Source organism: Falco cherrug, chromosome 1 (genome assembly GCF_023634085.1).
Source record: "Falco cherrug isolate bFalChe1 chromosome 1, bFalChe1.pri, whole genome shotgun sequence".
NCBI lineage: Eukaryota > Metazoa > Chordata > Aves > Falconiformes > Falconidae > Falco > Falco cherrug.
This window is the reverse complement of record NC_073697.1, coordinates 77,538,590-77,561,339: the sequence shown is the minus strand read 5'-3', so window position 1 is coordinate 77,561,339 and position 22,750 is coordinate 77,538,590. Positions and strand designations below refer to the sequence as shown.

Here is a 22,750-nt window from a genome sequence, read left to right as displayed (position 1 = left end):
TACCTCTCAAACGGACACAAATAGTAAAATATACAATCTGTAAAGCAGGGTAATGATTTTTCCTAAAAATTCAGATACTAATTGCAAACCATGCAACATTTTTAATATGCTGCAAATGTACATGTTTCTGGAAAAGATAGTGCTGGTTGTGTTTGTCATATAAAAATATTGATCCTGTGCACGAAGGCGATACAGTAAATGTGTCTTTAATAATTTTGCAACTATTCTAACATCTTGAAGCAGTAGGCAAAATGGTATAAGATCTGTGTGCAGTGTTTTTCATTTGTTCTGTAGATCATATTCTAATATATTCTAAGACCACCAAAGATCCAGTGACCCTAGACTGATTGATAAAGGGAGGAGAGAAGGAGTTAAAATGTGTAAATTATGCTAAAAGCCTAAATATATTCTTCTAATATGTTCTTCCCTTATGAATTATCTGAGTTTAGCAATACTTCCTTAACCTAAATTACTTTATACTTAGTATCAAAGGAACTTGTAACACTTGGTATATGCTAATGTATTAAACATCTTTGTGAGCTGGGGAAATGTTTTTGTTTTACAGGGAATAGTATAATAATGTGGCAAAGACAGCAAATATTTTGTGTTGTAATTACTAAAGTATGCTTCTCTCTGGTTCAGACAGAGAATGTATGTTGTAATTACTAAAGTATGCTTCTCTCTGGTTCATTATTTCAGGTAGTTTATTAAGCTTGTGTATGCTGCATTGCTTTGCATATGCAAAGTAGTAGAATTTTATTTATAATTTGTGAAAAAGGCAACTTGTATGTAAAAGACTCAAGTGGGTAAAACACTTATTTTGGGAATCTGTAATATGTAAATACATGCAAATTTGCGACCAGATATTTTAATATGTGTACCTTCCTGTGGAATTTCTAAAGCTGCATGTATTTCAGCTTATAATGTAGCTAGTGTATATTGAAGGTAGCTGGTTGCAGCGTACTGCTCTTCTGTGGTATCATGTGGGATACTGCCTCATGATTTAGATGACCCATTTATATATACAGACATGGATTTTAAAAGCATACTTTTGTTTACAAATATTACTATTCATATTACAGTAATATTGCCCTAAATGCTGTATGCAAAATTGTCCCCACATAGAGAGCTTACTGCTTGTAGAGATGAAAGACAGAACACAAAATAGGAGTAGAAACAATGTGTTGTTAGAGACTGGAAACAGAAAATTGTTCCTTGGCTTATAGGACACGAGTCTGTAGGTGACACTACACCGCTCTCTTTCTAAGGATACTCTCCCAACAGGATTTTCCTTTCTGAAAATTGAAAAAGAACGGCAGAGGAGGGTGCTACAAAGCTATTTTTGGTATGGTTTTAGCGCCACATTTTTCCTACTTAGCCTGTGTTTAGGTAGACTTGCTACTATACTTACTATAGACTTACTATGCTTAAACAGTTAAGATTTTGTTGCCCTATATCAATCTGCATGTTACAGTGTTCTGCAAGTACAAATGGCAGTCTCTTCCAAAGCATGTTGCTATTAATAAACCCTAACACAAGATTACTTCTCATGATAACAGCAGCAGCTGGCAAGAATGTTTGCAATTTTAACATATTTGCAGCACTACTACATTCCATCTTGCATTTCTCCTTTGTTTTGTTGTCAGTGAAATTTCAGACTGAATTCTTACTATGAATTTCTTCATGGTCTAACAGTCTCCCCTTCTTTTGCCTCCCCTTCTCCAAATCCTGTCTAGATACCGAGCTTTCGAACAAGTCCTCTACTGTCTAATGCTTATTTTGACTACAAAGCTTTTCTAAAGCATCTCTCTCTTCTTTCCTGCCTTTTTACACCCACAGTGTTCCTGTCCTTTGCCTCTCCGCTGACGCTGCGTGCAGTCCGGGAGGGCCTTCCTGCCCACGCACCTCCTTTAATGACAGGAGGAATTATCTGTAGCTGGCTAGTCTAATATTTCCTAATGGAACCAGATAAGCCATCAGGTTGAAGAAATACAAAACTACAGTTGCTACAGCATCTGTTAATTATTTTTTTAAATATATGCATTTATGTTTGTTTAAAATATTACATGTCAATCAATTTCCACTTCTTACCCTTGCTTTATCATCTCCAGGCAGATAATAAACTCTCATAGTTGCTACCAGTTCTCTTCTCTTGAGTAGCATCCAGAGTAGGTGCTTGTGCACATTTCTTTTTGGGGAGGGATGTGTTTGTTTTAAACAATAATAATCTTCTGTTTGTTTCATGTATTAGACACCCAAGCGTGCCACTTTTTTGCAGTTTCCATTCACACTGATGCAAGAAATAAGGAAGATTATCTAACAGACACTGCAGCTAGCAAAAAACTAATCATACAAATTAAAGAAAGCCAGGCTACATCATCCCTTTAGCCTATGGCAGGATCTGTGGTGTCTGTGCTATTTCTGACTGAGATTTATCTAGCAGTATAAAATTGCTTCTGATAGAAATTGTTCGTTTTCTCATCGTGTTTCAAATATAATTATGTGTTGAGGTCACTTTGCAGTATAAAAATTCAACACTAATTGCAATTAATATGAGGGCTGAAATTAATTTCCAAATTTGTGAAGGACATATGTCCATAGCAGTACTATTTCACTTCAGAAAGACAATGAATTAGAATAATAACAGCAACTATTTTGGTCGGTGCCTAATTCGTATGTAGTACTATGTGGATTAAAATAGCAAAAGTAGATTAATTTTAAGATTTGTTTGTTGATGTTTCTAAGATAACTCTCCCTCTCATGGGTTAGAGAATAATTCTGTTGGAATTCTTCCTTTTAATTGTCAGATTCGTTTGCTGTAGATTTCTTTTAGCTTCTTCTCTGCTTCTGTTTTCTTGACGCATAAAGAGTTGGTTATCGTGGGGGAATACTTCAGTGAGCTGCAGCCCTTCCACCCCAGAAGAAGAGGAGGAGAGGAGGCAGCTCGAACTGCTTGGTACCAAGCTGGGCCAGTGATGGTGGGTTTCCATGAGATCCCTTGGCCTAACTAAAGGTGGCTTTCCCAATGGCCTGCGTATCGTGCTGCCTTACCGAGTGAAATTTCTCTGGAGCATCTGATTAATGTGGATCACTTTCTGGACCTGGCACCACCTCAGCTGGTCACGTCTGATCAACCTGTCTTCCTTGGTTTGTCCCATGCATTCCCACGGAGGGTTGCATCCAGATGCAGCTGTCTTGCAGGCACAGCCCTAAACCCTGCGCCGGTCTTGAGATTTCTGGGAAGGCATCCAAACTTCTGAGAGGGTCAAGAGAAAATAGTTTCCTGTTCTGAAGTGCTGGCCCATTTTAACTTGAGCACACAAGTGAATGTTTTAAATGTCCAGAAATACTGCATATTTGTCTGTTCATGGCTGCGTTTAGCAGGTACGGCCTTTTCTCTGTTTAGGAAGAGCTTGTATCAAAAGTGACTTATTCTTTCTCGTGTGCGGAGAAAGTAAGTGCTTGAAGATATCTTAAGACATCCTTAGGGAATTAATTAATTCCTGAAAACACGGCAGTGAGGAGTGGTGGGTGCAGAAACATTCGCCTTCCACCACCATACACACCCTCAGCCCCCACACCCCCCGTCTTTTCTCTTTCTCTCTTCCTGGTACAGAGGGAAACCAGCAGTAAAAATTCTCACTGGTCACTGAAGTGCAGGAATATTAAAAAACATGATTCGCACCTCTCTCTACTAATTTGAAATACTTTTCTGACTTGGGGGATCTAATTTATAGAAAGAGGTAGCATTGGCAGCTCCTTGCAGTGGACATGTAGACCATATGCATTCATAATTGCTGAAAATTTTCAGCATATTCTTTGGGCTTCAATAGGCAATCTCCGTCCCCTGAGGTTATTCAGACAGTTACCCAGTCATAATAGGTACTGCAAGCCTAATAAAGCTAATCTTTCAAGAGACATCTGTGTTTATTTGCTCTTAGCATTGTCTTGCCTTTTGCATATGTATGTTGATATAAAATTGGGACGAGTTATTTAATAATTGGCCCTAAGGCCTCGTATTTTCATGGCGATTTTAAGATTTGTAATTCAGATTTGCGCTACTTAAGCATGAACAATGTTAGTGAGCAAAAATCCTTTAAATCGAACTGTCTTCTCTATGAAAAGATAACTGTAATTTTCATGATATAAACAGCAAAATGTGTAGAATTTTTTCATAGTTTAACGAGTGTATGCATAATGTACGGTATTTGTATGCTTATGTATTTGGAAGAAGGTAAATAGAATCCTTTTTCCAAAGGTACTTGTATTGACACAAATCAGACCTCAGTGGGGTGAAACGAAAGACAGAACTGCTGAAAAATAAGTATACTAAATAGTAGTTCTAAATGTCATTTAAACTATTTTCCACTGTTTTCTAATTTGAATTTCAGATTGCCTGTATCTTAGAGCCGTTCTGCCTTTTTGCTTAGCCTTCAGAACCATGAAGTCAGGACACCTGTTTGTGCATTTTCGTGCAAGAAATTCTTTGCTGTGAGGCGACATGAGACACACACTTTGTTCTTGCCCACAATTTCTGAAATGTAGCACATGCCTGTAATGTAGCACAACTCTGAAACTTTGATCACTCTTTACTAGGGGTTTTAACTTCTTTACAGGGTTTTGAGAAATAGTTTTATGTTTTGATGATGTGTGGACGTATGGGGAATTAATGTTCTGTGGAGTCTTGAGTCCGAACTGTTCAAAACCTGAAGTATTGCTGCTTTTTTTTTTTTTTTTTCCTTCTGCTTACTAGGAGACAAATTTGGGAAAAAGGAAGAGGAGGTATAGGAGAAAAGGAATTAAATGCAAACATTGGGATTTGAAGAGACTGTATTCCTTTATAGATATTTCCAATTTAATTTTCTAAATCAAATACTGAAATTAAGGGGAAAAATAATTATTGCTGCAAAGTAGCCAACAAACTGGAAGCAATTGAATAAATGGTCTATTTTTTTTCCCCAGATGTGGCCCCCTCTGTATTGTATGTACCTTAAGAGAATATTGTCCAGCTATTCATTCCAATCTTTAAGTTAGCTCAGCATCATCAATAAGCTTTTTTAATTTTCTCTCAAAGAACAAAAAATCATTATGCATTCCAGTAGAGACAATATTCCAACAAATATATGTTGCCTCTGAAGAATCAGAGTGCCAGATATTGGATGTGGCATTCCAAAGCATGTAATGACACAGATCACAAAGATGTTGCCCTATTAAAAACCTAATGTATGCAACCATCTTTGTATTTCTAAAAGAATGTCAGTTGCTACTTATAAATATGCTAAAAACATTTCTGAACTTTTGAATTCCTTTGACAGTGCTTGTGAACTTCACGGTCTATTTTTAAAATACAGTATATAATTTTCATTCTGTAGCATGCAATATTAAAGCTAGTAGGTAATTGCTTCCTTTCTGCTTCCATTCAGAACTGGGGAGTCATAGCATCTCGTTATCTAATACTACTTCATAACAATCCTCAGAATATGTATACAGATATAAATGCTGCTCTTTCAGGCAGTTTTAAGATTTCCTTCTAGCTTCTTGCCAAGAAGTAGCAGCAGTGCTGCTTTGTAGGACTCTGCCCTTGATTGTGTGTATCTATCACAGACATACCAAAACCCATATCAGACATGAAGGCTTTATCTGGCCTGGTTTAGTTGTGCCTTCATTAAGGGTTTTCACAAATAGAGAAACTAGCAAATTTGCTATTATTGTCCAGCAGAACAAACCTTAACTTCTTCCTTTTTCATTTTTCTTCCCCTTTTATATTATCTTATATTGTAGCTTTAAAGTAACCAGAATTTTTTCAGTATAAACAAACCCTCAGTTTTCAATAGGAAAATTATTAAATGCGAAAAAGCTTGCATATGGTCTTCTAATGTATTAATAAGTAAGGAAACTTTTTTCTTCCTTCAGTCCTCTGTCCCTCACGTCTTAAAAATAATAATGAAATTTAAAAATTCTCCTGGCTCACCTTCAGTATGCAGTTTCTATTCTGCACACACAAGAGGGAAGAGAAAAACCAAGATGTAGTTGTAAGCAGTAGCTTTATAAAGAAATCTGGGAATGAAGGTAATCTGGCCTTTATATCCTTCCTTTCCACGTTTCTTTCACCTCATGGATGGCTGCTGTCATAGTCTCCACACTTACAGACAGCGGCTGCCAAGAACACCTGTCTTTCCTTGCTTGACTTGGAGAAGCAGGAGTGGTTTCTTTCCTGTTATACTGAAATGGAAAAAATACTTGTTTTGAATGCTGCCACATGTCAGGTTGCAAGAAGTTGGAGGTCTCTTGAGATGATACAGAAAAGATACACCAAGAACTGGGCACTCACGGTGTTCTGACTAGTCCCTGGCTCTAGAAGGCATCGAGCACAAAGCCAAAGGCAGATGAGACGACTCCACCCTGGCCTACTCCCCTTGGGAACAGTATAATTTCCACTGAGAGTGGAGACCTCTTGAAGGTCCTGTGGTCCATTTTACTTTTCTGTTTTGTCAAATTGCCATACTAGTGAGCTTTAGGAATGCATTTGGTTTTGTGGGTGTAAAATTCAGTTGTTGCATCAGTGTAGCTTGCTTATTACTAAACTGTCTCAGACTGAAATCTAACTCAAATTTTGCTTTCCTGTTTTAAGTAAAATTGTATATATTCTGAATTGTATATATTTATGAAGTATAATAAGAAATTTTCAATATACAAGTGGAACTGGAGATAATGGGAATTAATCTCTGTGGTATACATACCTATATTTAATTTGGAATGGGGAAAAATTGTCTGGGATATACAGATTTTTTTGGAAAGTGCAGTTTTGCTTCTGAAAATATGTTTACCTTATTGGGTTCAAATAATATTCATTAGATCAAGATGTAGAGAAAGGCAGCTTTTCCATACGGAAGTAATAGAAGGTGTAAGTAGGAGGATGAAATACTGCTGCATAGAGACTCTCTGAAAAGATAATTTGAGGGCACTACTTTGTTTACAAAGTTAATTAGGTGTTGAAAAATCACCGCTACATTTAAAGTGTGATATTTTTTTTTCTTCATTTATGAATGAGAATGTTTGAGCTCCAATTTACAGCCATGTTTATTTTCATAAAAACACAAAAATTCTTCAATCTGTTTCTCACCTGAAAGCAAAATTGGAAGTGGTCAGGGGCACTTGGTAGATTACTGTAAATAAAAACGTGAGAGATTCAGCTTATCTACAGATGCAAGTGGAGCTGTGCTTTGTGTGGTGTTAATGCAGTGATTTAGTTTCTTCACAATGGTTGCTTGACGTGAAACGGCATTTTCTGCTTCTCTGGTGGATGCTGCAAATTCAGAGACTGGTTAGCAATATTATAGCTGTCACGGGGTGGAGAAAGCCAGGCAGTGCCACACCAGTCCCAGGCTTTTGTCATAGATGGAGCATTGCTTTGTTGGCTACGGATGACATGAGATACACAGAAAGTGAGACTGACAAAAGACAGGACAGAAAAATTAGTGACTAGTACCAAGTAGCCAGAGCTGTACTGCTAAAAATGTGGCTGTTTCTGTGTATGCATGTCAGGAAAATAGACAATTTTTGTAGTGGTAGAAGGTATTGGAAGTATTTTTTTAGTGGGCCCAGGGTGGCACTCCTACTTGACAAGAACTGTACGTCATTTTAAAAAGTGGTACTATAGATTATTCAGTGAAGTCTCTTGAACAAGAATATATTCTTGAGTAAGAATACATCATTACTTGTTTGAGAATCCACTCATTTCATAAAAAGAAGACTTGACACTCAGCGTTGGGCAGTCAAATTATACCATAGCTGCTTTTTCAATCTTGGTTTATGCTTTGCTTGCAGTCTCAGAGCTGGATTGGTTGTAGTTACAGAGATCTGAACTCTAGGTGACACCATTATGACAGAAATACAACCTCCTGTTCTTAATCAAAACCCTTTACATTAACCTGATACTGAAGTTCTAAGCAGCAACCTCTTTCACGGAGGAGAACCCCCCAAAGAAGCCATGGTGGTTCCCTTGAGTGCCAGCTTTACTTTGAACCGCGGAATGTGTCTTTTTAAGGGAAAGAACCCAGATAGTATGGTGATTCACACTTTTGTATTAAAAAAAAAATAAAAATCATATGATTAGGCAGAGGAGAAAATAAAATAGATAATGGCACAGATATTGTCACCGAAATAGTGGTAATTGTTTTTTTCAAGCTTTATTATGAAACAAATGTCTTTTAAGTCCCCTTGTTTCTACTTGCATGTAGTCAGAAGAGAAAGCTTTAATCTCATTTTTGCATTGTTAGTAGAGGATCCTTTGGATATTTTCTTCATGGTTATGGAAAAATGGATTTTTGCTATACCTAGCATGCCATTATTTATGATCGTTTAAAATTAGAAACTATTTCTTGTAACAGTTTGTTAGTGAGGGGATGCCCTACCCTGACCTTGGTGAAGAAGCTGTGGTGAGAAGTCCTTGTAAGCTGAATTCTTAAATACATAGTACATGTGTAAACACACAAAACTACTACTAATAATAATGTAGGAAAATGTAACGAGGCAGGAGGTTGCTGTAGGTTCAGAAAATGGGAGATTGTCTTTAAGTGTCCTTTTTACCATTATGTTGAAGAATGCAAATTACACTGAAGATTGAAGTCTCTCAGCGCAGAAATTTCCAAAACGATTCAGAGAACTTTTTTTCACCCTTTTTCATAACTCTTGATAATCCAACTTAATTTTTCTTCTTCCTTGAAAAAGTTGTGCTTGTATGCAGGTGACTTCAATAGTCTAATAGATGTGTGTTTAGTGTATGATGAAAATTAAATTATCAGCACATGCTGCTAAGCTAGATGGATGCTTTTTTAGACTGACCCAGAGAGACATTTGTGATGTTCTTGTGAACTATAACATGTCTAAAATGTCCCATGGATTTAATAAAGAGCACACAGAAGGAAGAATTCTGGTGTACCATTTATTTAGAGTTACCGTATGAATGTAATGGACAGAATAGATTTAGGGTATTTTTATAGAATCATAGAATGGTTTGGGTTGGAAAGAACCTTAGAGATCATCTAGTTCTAAACACCCTGCCGTAAGCAGGGATGCCTTCCACTTGCACCAGGTTGCTCAAAGCCCATCCATCCAACCTGGCCTTGAGCACTGCCAGGGATGGGGCATCCACAGCTTCCCTGGGCAACCTGCTCAGGTGTCTTACCACTCTCACAATGAAGAATTTCTTCCAAATGCCCTATCTAAATCTACCCACTATATTAGCTGTTAAGTCAACATACGATAGACTGTCACATTAAATACAAAAACCAACACAGTACTTAAAAATCACTTTTTAAAAAGGTTTTTTCCTTCAATAAAACAACTACAAGTTTAATTGTGCCAACACTCTAAAGACTTATATTTTGCGAAAAGTTGTCTAGGTTTATAGGAGCTGATGTTGCTTACGAGACATCTGAACAACATCGCTCAATAAGCAGAAAGTTGTTACTTGGAAGGGACCTTAAGAGATCACCTAGTTCCACCACCCCTAGACCAGGTTGCTCCCAGCTCCGTCCAGCCTGGCCTTGAGCACGTCCAGGGATGGGGCAGCCACAGCTGCTCTGGGCAACCTGTTCCAGTGCCTCAGCACCCTCACAGGGAAGAATTTCTTCCTAATATCTAACTTAAATCTACTCACTTTCAGTTTAAAGCCGTTCCCCCTTGTCCCATCACTGCAGGCCCCTGTACAACATCCCTCCCCAGCTTTCCTGTAGCCCCTTCAGGCACTGGCAGCTGCTAGAAGGTCTCCCCGGAGCCTTCTCCTCCAGGCTGACCCCCCCAGCTCTCTCGGCCCATCTTCGTAGCAGAGGTGCTCCAGCCCGCCGAGCAGCTTCGTGGCCTCCTCTGGACCCGCTCCAACAGGCCCATGTCCTCCTTACGTTGGGGGCCCCAGAGCTGGACCCAGCGCTCCAGGTGGGGTCTCACCAGAGCAGAGCAGAGGGGGAGAATCCCCCCCCCCCCCTCCCAGCTGCCGGCCGCGCTGCTTGTGATGCAGCCCAGGACGGGGTTGGCTTTCTGGGCTGCCAGCGCACGTTGCTGGGTCACGCTGAGCTTCTCCTCCACCAGCACCCCAAGTCTCTCCTCAGGGCAGCTCTCGGTCCGTTCTCCGCTTTGCGCTTGGCATTGCCCCGAGCCACGTGCAGGACCCGGCCCTCGGCCGTGTTGAACGTGACGCGGTTCGCACAGGCCCAGCTCTCCACCCGCAGGGTCCCTCGGGATGGCGTCCCTCCCCTCCCGCGTGCTGACGGCACCGCACAGCTTCGAACCTGCTGAGGGTGCGCCCAGTCCCGGCGTCCCTGTCACCAACAAAGACGCTGAACAGTCCCGGTACCCATCCCCGAGGAGCTCCGCTCGTCACTGCTCCCCACCGGGACACTGAGCCGCTGACCACCATTCTTTGAGCGTGACCATCCAGCCAACTCCTTGTCCACCGTCCATCTGTCGAGTCCACATCTCTCCAGTGTAGAGACAAGGATGTCGTGTGGGACAGTGTCAAACGCTTTGCACAGGTCCAGGCAGATGACAGCGGTTGCTCTTTCCCATCTGTCAGCGCTGTAACCCCCTCGTAGAAGGCCACCAGATTTGTCAGGCACGATTTGCCCCTGGTGCAGCCACGTTGCCTGTCACCAATCACCTCCTTGTTTTCCATGTGCCTTAGCACAGTTTCCAGGAGGATCTGCTCCAGGATCTTGCCGGGCACGGAGGTGAGACTGACGAGCCTGTAGTTCCCCAGGTCTTCCTTATTTCTCTTTTTAAAAATGAGGGTTACATTTCCCCTTTCCCATCAGTGGGAACTTCACCAGGCTGCCACAGCTTTTCAAATGTGATGATTAGTGGCTCAGCCACTTCGTCTGCCAGTTCCCTTGGAGCTGTGTATGGTCCCTTGGACCTCATCAGGTCCCATGGACTTGTGCATCTTCAGGTTTCCTTAGATGGTCTCAAACCTGATCTTCTCTTACATTCTTCATTCTCCCAGTCCTGGCCTTTGCCTTCTATAACTTGAGTTGTATGGCTGGGTGCACATTTTGTAAGCGAAAGAGATTTCTACTTAAAGCTATGCTTATCTTATGTACTATATGAACATTTGTAGTAGATGAAATATTTTGAGCATGAATTTTTACAAATGGCAAATCTTGCCATTCTAGTTGTAAAAGAAAATATTTGCCTCTGTGCAATATAATGGTTTGGTTTGTGGTCTTATTGTGTACCCTGTTTTGTTTTCATAAAGAAAAATGTAATCTTGGATCACAATGACATTCATAAAGGTCCTTGTCATCTGATACCTCTTTTATGCCAGTTTATTGCATTGTAGAAAGGGCTCAGAGGAACTGCAAGTTCTTGTCCTGGCTGGAGAGGGAATTCACAATACTGGGGAAGTCCCCTAATTACTGTAGTATTTTTTAGGAAAACCAGTTTCTTAAGGAAAAAAATGCTGTATTTCTCCCTTTTCTAGTAATGAAATCTGAACTGAAAAGAGCTAGAATGAACTTTCTGCCATTTATTTCTACATTTTAGGGATTTTCTGCAGAAATGTCATCCAGGAATTTCTGGACATGAAAACATGTTAAGTAGTTTAACTGAACAAATGGTGTGAAGTATCTGTATTTTCCTATTAACGTGAATGAGTAATTTGCTTTATTCTAAAATAGCAAAAGACTTATCATAGCAGGTCTGGATAGAAATGCTAACTATACCATATAGCCCTAGACATAACCAGGCACTATTAATTTTAATAAAATTTAAGGAATTTTTTACTGATGTAATAAATTTACTCATATCATGGTTCACTCTTTATTTTTTTGGTTACTAACCGTTCTCAAGTGCAAGCAAGCTACAGCTATTGAAATAGGAAGGAGCTTCTTACTCTGTCTTGCCACATGTCTCTAGAACATACAGAAAAGTAATACCTTCTGTTATTCTTTTATTTTTTCTTGACAATAGAATCACAAAATCATGTTGGGTTTTATGTACTTTAAGAACAGTATGAAGATTGAACTACTGTGCCTCAGTTTCTTTTGATTAATATTCAATTCAAAACTAAACAGCTCTGCTGCATTGAAGAGGTAGAAAATACAGATTTAATCACACTAGAAAATTATAATACATTTATTGCTTTTGTATTTGATTTAAGTTCGTACTTCTGAAAAGGCTGAGAGACTAAATCAGCACAAAGGTTATCCAAAAGTAATATAATTAGCAATGAAGAGAGGGGAAGAAAGAGGAGGCAGGGATGAGGTTTATGCATTAGAAGATTGAATTATTTATGAAGAAAGTTCACCTTCCCCGTAATAAATGTTTTCAAGTTGTGTGGATGTGCCATGTACTTGTGAAATAGTGTGGGTTTATGGTTATTAGGTGTTTACTTGCAAACCAAATGAAGATGCGAGCTGCTTTATTTTCTGTGCAGTTTTCTATTTACATTTTCCCAGAAAATACATTATCGTCCTACCAAGGCTTTTAGAAATGATCCGTGACTCTACATTCATATCTTGCCACAAGGTGTAAATATGTACTGATTATTTTTTTTTCCTAATTATTCTCCAAAGTTTAGTCCTTACAAGAAGGTTAAGTCAACAAAGCAATGACAAATTAAGAAACTATTAGATTACTGTTTGGAAGACATTACTCCTGACTTGACAAGTCTTGCTTAATGCTTTCATATATATGGTGACTTGTCCACCTGGTGCATGTGATGATGTTACTACACCTTTTTTTATTAAATCTAAAGTTTCTGACCGACATTCTACTTAACGCTGCCTGAAACAAAAACCTGTACACCTATCAGAGCAGCACCAATCAGAGCAACAAATTTAACGTGAAATTGCAAGCAAATATCAGCTGAATTTTACATCAGAAGAAATAGGGTGCTTGGGGGGGAAATAATATTATTTTAAAAGTTGAGGGAATTTATAAGTATGATATAGCTTACAGACTTACAAATAATTTCTCATACTATTGATTCTGATGGAAGCTTTATTGTTCTGTTATTAATTTAAAACCTTCTGTCATTGCTAAGTCTTTCCATTTTAGTACATTGTTTGTTTTCACACCACCAGCAAACACCACCACCCCCCCCCCCCCCCAATTTTAAATTTAATGGAATTGGTGGAAAATTGATACTTCTTTTAAGAGAAAGGACTAACTATGAATATCAAAATAAGAAAAAGTAGGTTTTCCACTAAAGTAAAAGTTGGATTTTATTCTAATTCTCTTCCACTGTCTGTATGTTTTATTGGGGGATGGAGAGCTGTCAGATATAAAAAATTAAGAAAATTGCAGTGTAACGTAGTTAGCATGTTAATTTTCAGTGAATTCTGTAACATCATGCAGCTTGTGGTGTTGTTTCTGTAACGGACGTGAAGGGGCAGTGTAGTGCTGTCTACAAATCGACCTTCATCTTTTCAATCTCTTTTGGAAGATCACGGTTTGAAACATGATTATTTTATCTGTTTTGTGTACGTGTATTTATTCTAAGGGAAGTATGTTAATCCTTTTAAGTTAAAGAAATAATCCTAGAAAAGTCTATACAGTTAAGATTGTTCTTGCTTAAAATGAGTCACTGTTTTCTCCTTGATACTGTTTATACTCATGAATATAGATAATATTCTGTATTTTTTCACGACTCTTAGTGTTTGAAGGTTTCCATGTGGTAGAAGCACGTGAAGGGTATGGACAAGTGCTGGCAAAGTACAGTTAGGCTTGCAGTATAAAAGGGAATTGACAAAGCAACTTTGATTCCTTTTTGTTTGTTTTTTAAGTTTGGATGTTAAAGTACATTTGAAGTACATTTTCCTTGTTAGTGGCAACCATTGTACGTATATTACTTTTGAGACCTTGCGGAACTGAACTACTGGAGATGCCCGATATATTTTTCTCGAGTAGAATGGGTTGTCCAAAGCAGGCACTGTGTCAGTGTCTCTTGAAACCACCATTGCGCATAGAAGCATCATCATCTTGGGATGTATGGTCTGAAACAATGGTTATCGATATAAGTCTTAGATATAAGGAAGAAAAGGTAGAAGGAAGAAATTTTGTACAGTGAGGGTGGTGAGGCACTGGGACAGGTCGCCAAGGAAGCTGTGGATGCCCATCACTGGAAGTGTCCAGGGTCAGGTTGGACGTGGCTTTGAGCCACCTGATGTAGCACAAGCCCATGGCAAGGAGGGTGGACCAGATGATCTTTAAAAGGTCCTTTCCAGCCTAAACCTTTCTGTGTCACTGATTTCTGATGCCACCTGATTATCAAGAGAGCCAACATTCACTCCAGACTTCTCTTACGACAGTGTTCTGGTTGGTGTAGTTGGCATTCTGGTAAAATAATGATGATTTTGAGGTAAACTTTAGGAATGAGTGCGTGTAGCTCTGCCAGTATCAGTGGCAAGCTTTTTCCTGTCTACTGTCTCTTTTTTTATTTTTTTACGGGGGTTTTTTGTTGGTTTTTTTTGTTGTTTAGACAGTTTTGGTTTTGTTTCTGTGAATGTCTGATTTTGTTTCCAAGTAGTAAAACACTGAATTTTAGAAGATTTAATATGAAACATGCAAAAATGTTGCACCTTTCAAGTTTAAATCTTCCAAAATAAGTGGGTTTTCTGTGTTCATTGACTCTTCTTTATTACCCCGGTCTGTATATCAGGGCCATAGTCTGAAAAGGTAAATAATATCGAGAAGCTCAGGTTCCTGTGAAGATAACAAGCAGGGCAAACCTGGGTTAGTAGCATAGCAAATACCATCTAGATAACAGCATCTCTGTAGTGTCATATTGCTTCCTCCTGGAGTGCTGATGAGCTGAAGAAATACATATATCTGCAAAGAAGTAAAGTAATTTCAGCAGATTTTTCCATTGATAAAGTATTTCACCTTCTGTCGTAATAAAATACTGTCATTTACTTAATGTTTTTAAGCTAACAGTTTTCATCCTGGTGCACATTAAACAATTTGGAGAACAGATTAAAAAATAAGAACTAAGGGTGATTTTTATGATAATTTTTAAGTACAGAAAATTATGGGAACTACTGAGAATTTTAATGACTGATAATAAATATATAGCCTGAATGTTAATACTTTTTTAGCCAATAAGTAGTTTATGATTACTTAATCATTAGTTAATATTTTATGCATCTCTGTATGCTCAAAATGTCTGTTACCTGTTTTTTCTTTTGATAAACCTTTTATTAATTCCTTAAGGTGCTTAAAATATACAAAATATTTTGAAATGTGTGCTAGAATTCTCCAGGAGAGATCAAAGTGCATGTTCTTTAGCTTAAATTCAATACATTTGACCTACATTAAAATTTGAAATTAGGTGGAGACTTCCACTGAACTATAATAGTGATTTTTTTTCTTCTATTTATTACAGTGTTATGATAGGCATAAGCCATAAAAGTGTCATTTGAGAATGCCATTGTATAGCCGCATGACAAGCTCTTTCATGCCCTGAGAAAATTGCTTTCTCTTTTTTTTTTTTTTTTGTTTATTCAGTGATCACCAGTGAAAAGAGGCCAGTAACACAGCCAGTTTTGTATGTGCGTTCTGTTTAACTCTCCAAGTGTGATGTATAAAGGTTAAAAGATTATGTGTGCTTTCTTAGGAGCTGTGTTACAATGACCTTCGAGGTAAATGTATTTCCCCCCTCGCATGGGAGTTTCACTCTTCAGTACTTTCGGAAGCAATATAGTGGTTTTATTGCAGTATGTCTTACTAAATGAATTCTTGAAAACATCTTACTAGCCTTACTTGTCACAAAAGACAAATGTTAGGATGCTGAGGGATTGAAACAGTAAGGCTTTTTAATTAGGAATTAAAAAACCCCAAAGCCCTACGTATCAAACTTTTGACAGAATGCTTGTTTGGGCAGTGTCAATATACCGTCTTTTTCCATGTTTTTCATAGAAAGCGTTAGGCTCCAATTCTTCAAAAGCAACAGTAACACTCCAGATGCCGTTGGGAAATCTCAAACAAGAAAAAAGTCATGTATTTTCACATCAGCTTTATGTATAAAAGCTGCATGCATCTTTCTCATCAGGCAGTAGATACATGCATGCAATGTCAAGTGCAAAAGTGCATGTGCAATTTTTAGACTTTACGCAAATAGTGTATATCTAATTAGGTACTTACATAAACAGATACTCAACTGCATGCCTTCTATACACATCAGCTGAAAGTGGTTAGGCACAAATTTTCTTAAAAGCAAGTGTCTTCTGTGCTCACTGCTTAAAAAGCTTGTCAGTGTCTGGAGGGTAGCATGGATGTTGTCAGTGTTTTAAAAAATGGCTTTATAAAAATGGATAGGCTGAGAGGGCTATTATGCAAAAAGTTAATACATAATACGGCGGTTGTTGGTCACACATGCTGAAAGTACCAGAAGCTGAAGTAGGAGAGCGTGTTCCTGTTCTTAAGGACTTCCCCCACCCCCAGCAGATGAAGAGATTTGTTAATGAATGGAAAACTTTCATTAACAAGTTGCCTCCTTCAAAAACTAACTGAACTTGCAAATGATCAGAATAGCATTTGGCATATCATTAGTACGCGAGGAATAAGCCTTAGAAAATTTGAAGAATTGGTTCATGCAGTTCAACAAAAGTACTTCAGAATTTAGGCTTTTCTTTGGGAGCTTGTGCCCCTTTGGTCTCTTTTCATTTTCTTGCTATCAGTGCAGACCCTTTACATTTTTTCCAAACCTCCCCCCACCCCTGTTCAATAGCTAATCTGCTAAATTCATGCTACAACTGCTTCATTGAGTGGAAGCGTTGTTCTGCCCGCTTCGTACCAGCTTTGTCACTGTGCAGTATTTTTCAGCTGTTTGGGCTCATTACCATACAGCTGGTATTTAGAGGAGAGAGGGAAGCAGGCAGAAGCTTTACTGTCTGCAAGTATAAGAAGCTCTTTTGCAAATGGGGCGCTGGCAGATGGGACATGTGTTTAAACGGGTTTTGCTGATAACAGACTGCATTAAAAATCATTCTGAGAAAGTCTAAGGTCAGCCCCATGAATTCAGGACTTGAGAGGTATTCAGCTTTTGGAAGACCTATATAGAATATTAATTAACCCTGGTCCATGAAAGTGACAAATGGATTGTTTGCAGAAATGTTAGATACTGTCCTGCTGCCCCCACTTTATTGTTCATTTCCTTTATCATTGCCTGATTTGATTTGTGTTTTTTTTTAAAAAAACATAGGATTGTATATGGTGTTGTGAGCAGGGCAGTTGCCAAAAGGAAAGAGTGAACAAGCACTAAAATCCCAGATTTCATGAAAGAAAAAATAGTTTTGCTTTTGATGTTGCAACTGAACTTCACATTACATGGAATTATATAAATCTTTGCCAGAAGGCAATCCTTTACATATACATGGAAATTGATTCTCTTGCTAGCAATATGGGCTGTGTAACACTGCACTGGCTGAGGTGATCTGAAGAGATAACTGAACAAAGTTTGTGTCTGGAGCTGGTACATCTTCTACTGGAGCTATTGCCATAGCTGGGAAGGGGAGGACAAGCTTTTTGGGTACGTGGAGTGCGCTTCCAGGCCTGAAAGGAAAGCAGGAAGTGTTGAGGCTGAGTGCAAGCTGAGAACAGGTGTTCCTCATTTAGACATCCATGTTAATCATTGACTGTCTGAGATACAGGGTGATTGGTGTGTGCAGCACAGCTCTGCATGGGTCTAGTGCATGGCCCTTGGAACAACATCACATTCCTGGCTTCCTTCTGGAATTTGGTGCATTTCGTGCAGTGCTCCGAGGCCCTTGGATGTCACCTGGGGGTGACTGAGCAGTCACCTTGCACAAACGGAGTGCTCTGAGAGCTGAGGAAGGATGGAAACACCGGTGGGTTACCGTTTCTCAGAGTGCCCACACTGTCGCTGATCCCCTCCATCCTAACCCCCCAGGAGGAGCTACAGAGTATTCTCCAAAGCATTGAGCCTGGGGCAATAAAACCATAGGCTCAATGGAGGTATCGATTTCATGGCATGTTATAATCTTGGTTTTATTCCAAGATTATATAATATTAATATAAATATATATCATATATATAATAGTGTCAACAGTCTTATAAATATATCATATATTTAATATGTACTTATTATATTTTCACCCCTTTCTTATCCATTGGAGACAAACTCCGTACTTTTCCATTACTAACACTACCCTTTCTGCTCAGTGGGAGCCAGAAAGTCTCAGATGTGTACCTAAAAGCAGGCCAGGTGGTCTCAGAAGCACACCTGAAACCTTGTCAGCTCAACTTCACACTTCCCTTCCCTTCCCCCTGTCCCAGCTATATTACTTGGGGCAATGAAAGATACTGCCTTGGCATGATTTAAACCCAGCCAGCAACTAAATACCATAAGGCAGCTTGCTCGCTTCCCCTCACCCCCTCGCCGTGGGATGGGGAGGAGAATCAGGAAAAGGGAAAACCCGTTGGTTGAGAGAAGAACAGCTTAACAATCGAAATAATAACAATAATTGTAAAGAAGAGGGGAGAGAGAGAGAGCGAGAAGAATAAAACCCAAGGGAAAAAAACAATTGATGCATGATGGAATTGCTCACCACCCACTGACCGATGCCCAGCCAGTCCCCAAGCAATGATCAGCAGCTCCTGGCCACCTCCCCTCGGTTTATATACTGAGCAGCACATTCTGTGGTACAGAACATCCCTTTGGCTAGTTCAGGTCAGCTGTCCTGGTTCTGCTCCCTCCCGGCTTCTTGTGCATCTGCTCACTGGCAGAGCACGGGAAACTTGAAAAGTCCCTGATTGAGACGGAGTAAGCGCTACTTAGCAACAACTAAATCATCAGTGTGTTATCAACATGATTCTCGCACTAAATCCAAAACGCAGCTCTGTACCAGCTACTAAGAAAATTATTATCCCAGCCAAAGCCAGGATGCATGTCTACCCTTAAACCTTGCTGTACTGGTAATAAGGAGGTACGATGCAGTTGTGGGTGTTGGTCCTGCAGCACAGCGAACTGTTGTAGTTCCTAAAGCCAATCTTGGGGGTCAAAAGATGAGCTCTGATTCCAGACCTGCTAACAGATGTTTATACAATGTAGGCCAGATTTTTATGTTCTGGAGAGAAGAAATCAAATTGAGGTGCTTCTTACCTACTTAACTATTTGCCCAGAGTTTTTATTTCAAAAGTAGTTAAAAAGCATCCAGAGATTTTCGAGATCATTTCTGTTCAGCTGCAAAATACTGTTGCTGCTTTATAGCCTGAGCTACGCATGGCAAAAATGCGATGCAAAGACTTTGCTTTGAGTGTGATAGTGACCAGTTTAAAATTGATAAAATTTAAGTTTGTCTTTTGAGTTGCAAGTTAAATGCTATTCACTGGTTAGCTTTCACGTTTCAAGCACATTCGCTCTGTGTTTGGCAAGAGTGAAGTGCAGAATTCACTAACTGCAACTTGGAAGTTCTTTAAATCAAATATAATTTATTAGAATTCTTGATGTGTATTGCAGTACAGCAAAAAAAGTGGTGGCCGAAGTAAGAACCTGTTTTGCTAGCTGCTGCGCCTCCTGAATTTATAAACTCTAGCATTTTGCTTTTGCACATCTGTCTTACCTGTAGCTATACAAAAATACAAGATGAGGTTATGAACATCTGCCATCTTCTGGATGCAGCTTTGCTGGCTGGAGGCTTTATTTGCACACCTCTGCCTTCAGCCCACCCTCCTCCTCTCTCCCTCTTTTTCCAGTACTGCTGCTCTGCCAGAAGTTGTTTCCTCCCTTCAGCTTTGCTGGCAAATGGATCCTGTAAATGCTTTAATTTGCTTTAGGCAAGTTAGTTAAGTTTAAAAGGCTATCAAAAGTGATTTAAGCTACCTGGAAAATCTTTTGCATGAGGATGAAAGAGCAGCAGAGCTCTAAGGTCAGTAACCTCTTGCAGACGGGTGGTAGAATACCCAGGGGTAAAACGTCTTTAACTGGCCAAGTTGTTCAGAGTGAACATCTATCTGTGGCACGTGTGAAGCAGATGTAAGCATTTCTGTCACTGTAAATGCCCTCCTGCAACTGCTTCTGCTAGTATCGCTACTTTGATTAAAAATCACATGCTGGAGGTTGTAGACAGACGTTCGCTTGGCTGAAATCCCTGCCACTGGAAACTTTTGTCTCCCCCTGGCTGGTTGCTATTGCCCCTTCGATGGTGGTGATGGCCTCGCTAGAGCCAGCAGAGCTCCCACACCGGCTGTGGGGCAATCAGCCAGAAAAGCTTAGGCAATTTAAATGGGTGATTTGCGCTAACCCAGCTAATTTTGCCTGAAGTGGATTTAAAAACTCTCCTATGGATTGTTCCTTTGGTTCTGCAGTGGGGACAGGGGCATCTTCTGTCAGCACAGCTAAACATGGGGGAAGACGTGGTACAAAAGCTGCATGGTGTCCAGGTGTGACAAATGCTGAGTAAGGACCCTACTCAGCACGGTGCCCTACCCTGTGGCTTGAAGTTAAGGAAATGTTAAAGCTCCCTGTGAAGTGGTTTCATGAGTAAAGATGTATTAACAACTCTACAAGTATATTTCAGAAGTCCTTTTGGGTAAACTTAGGAAGGGCAACTGTAAATTAACGTGGTGGTTTGTTCTTGCATAGCAGAAAGCACCAGGTACTTTGCAGGCTGTGGATGTTTATAAGCATGATGTAATTTCAATATTAATTTGAATTCAGTTCATGTGTAAAATTCATTCAGTAGGAGTATTTGGCTGGTAAATAATTTAAGCTTTTGCTATAAAAGAAGTCAGAATGCCTAGATAAGTTTTCCACTAAATACAAAATGATTGCATTCATGGTACAAGTTAGAATCTTACAGATCTATGATGTCGTCTTTGTATTTGTGGTAGGGAATCTCAAATGACTGACTTATGAGAAGCAAATTACATCTTCAAAGTTGTCAAAGAACCACCTCTTGGAAAGCCGTTTGCATGTTCCTACCTTAAATATTTTCAAAAAATAATAGAATTCCTTTGTATTATTATAATTTTTCACAGATGTATAGTTTGTCCGTTCCGTGTTATTTAAAAAATTAATGCACGTGACTACTAATGTTTGCTTAATGTCTAAATAAGTTCTGGTGCTCAGAATTGATAGATGTGATATATACACAGATTTGAACAGATTGAGAGATTTTGGGCTATCTGTCTTTGCCTGTTACAGTGCCTACAGGTGAGTTTTGTGATGAAGCTTGTGGTAGAGCGTTAAGTGCCCTTAAGGTAATAGATGATCTTGCATTAAACACTAAAACAAATATTCCTAATAAGCAGACAGACAGACGGTAGATGAAGTAGAATGAGGTTCCATCCAGAACCTCATCCCAATAAAGGTATTTTATGCTGACTTGTTTCAGAGTTCATGATAAAACCTTCAGTGAAAGAACAGTGTGTAGTTAGCTATGGGAACTGAAAACAGTGGAGAAATCAATGTAATGAGTAATCAACATCTGAAGCAAGTGACTGGCAATGAGAACACATCAAAGACAGTTTTCAGTGAAAGGATGGAAATCACCGAAACTTCACAGTGTTTAGAGACATTGTGGTTCTGTCTTTGTTACGCTGAGGTCCTGGATCTCCTGCACTGGATGCTGCATTGTGTTTGCAGCCCATGGGTAAACCCAAAGTTGTCAGTTACTGACAGCAAAGAATGTCTTCTTCAAGTTTTTCTGTTTTGTGAAAAGATTTGTCTGCTTCTGTAGTAGGAGACAGGCTTTTAGCTCAGTTTTCCTGGAATATTGGGCAGTTGGGAATATTTCTGCTTTGGGAAGCTCTCTGATGGGCCTTCAGCATGTTGGGATTTGGACAAATCATCCAAGCCAGTGAAGTTACCAAGTAAAAAAACCCAAAAAAACCACATCAGTTCTGCATCCCTGGAGTCTGTGATAACAGCTGTACTTCAAACTCAAGAGCTCAGTGTTGCTTCAGTGATGAGTCATTTTTGGTGCTTAGTATTCAATTAGGAAACCTTCTCAAAAAAATAAGAGGCAAATTAAAATAATTAGGAAATTGTTGCCATGTTGTCCCTTCATGTGTATTGGTGAACAAGTATACTCAGATGTATGGCAGGTGGAAATCCCGCTAGGCAAGGTATACCTGCAACCGCGCCAAAGTCCTGGAGGAAGGCGGTTAGTAGCCTTACTCACCAGCTTTGCAGTACTCTGCTGACTATGCCCTTCTCCAGTTTTACATCGCTGTCACTCTCTTCAGTTTTAGTCCTTGAGTCACCAAATAGCTGTCCATAACTTTGGTTAAATAAAGTTCTTAGGTGTTGTCCTGTAAGTATATTTTGTGAAGCTGTGCAGAAGTCACAGGTGCTATTTTTTTGTCTTACTTCGGGTCCTGAGTCATTTCTGGAAGTACCTACAGGTTAAGAAGAATCTTGTATAAAAATTCAGAATGGAGTTACACAGCCTGTTCCTATAGAGCCTCTTCAGGAGAGGTTTTATTATAATCCTAATCCATGTACTGTTCTCTCATTCTCCGTATGACTAGTGACATTTTTAGTCATTTCTGCTCCTACATCCTATGTTAGTTTTTGGGAAAGAAGAAAATACAGTCCTGATTCACGTTAGTTTTGCAGACGTATGGAAGGAAAGCTGAATCAAATTGATACATTTTTTTCAGCATACCATGACTTCCAGTGAGCACAGGGTGGGTACACATTGTCAAGAGAAGTCAGCCTGAAGGCCTGTACTCAAAGAGAATACCACGGGGAGCAAGCTGTCCCCTGAGAATAATGTTGATAAAAGAATTG

The 22,750-nt window shown here is 39.4% G+C and overlaps 1 protein-coding gene across 2 annotated transcripts in view; it reads left to right on the top strand.

Annotated features, from left to right (window-relative positions):
- The window catches only part of FBXW7 (F-box and WD repeat domain containing 7), a 191,479-nt gene that overhangs the window by 113,876 nt on the left and 54,853 nt on the right, over positions 1-22,750 (top strand). The gene's annotated exons all lie outside the window — the stretch shown is intronic.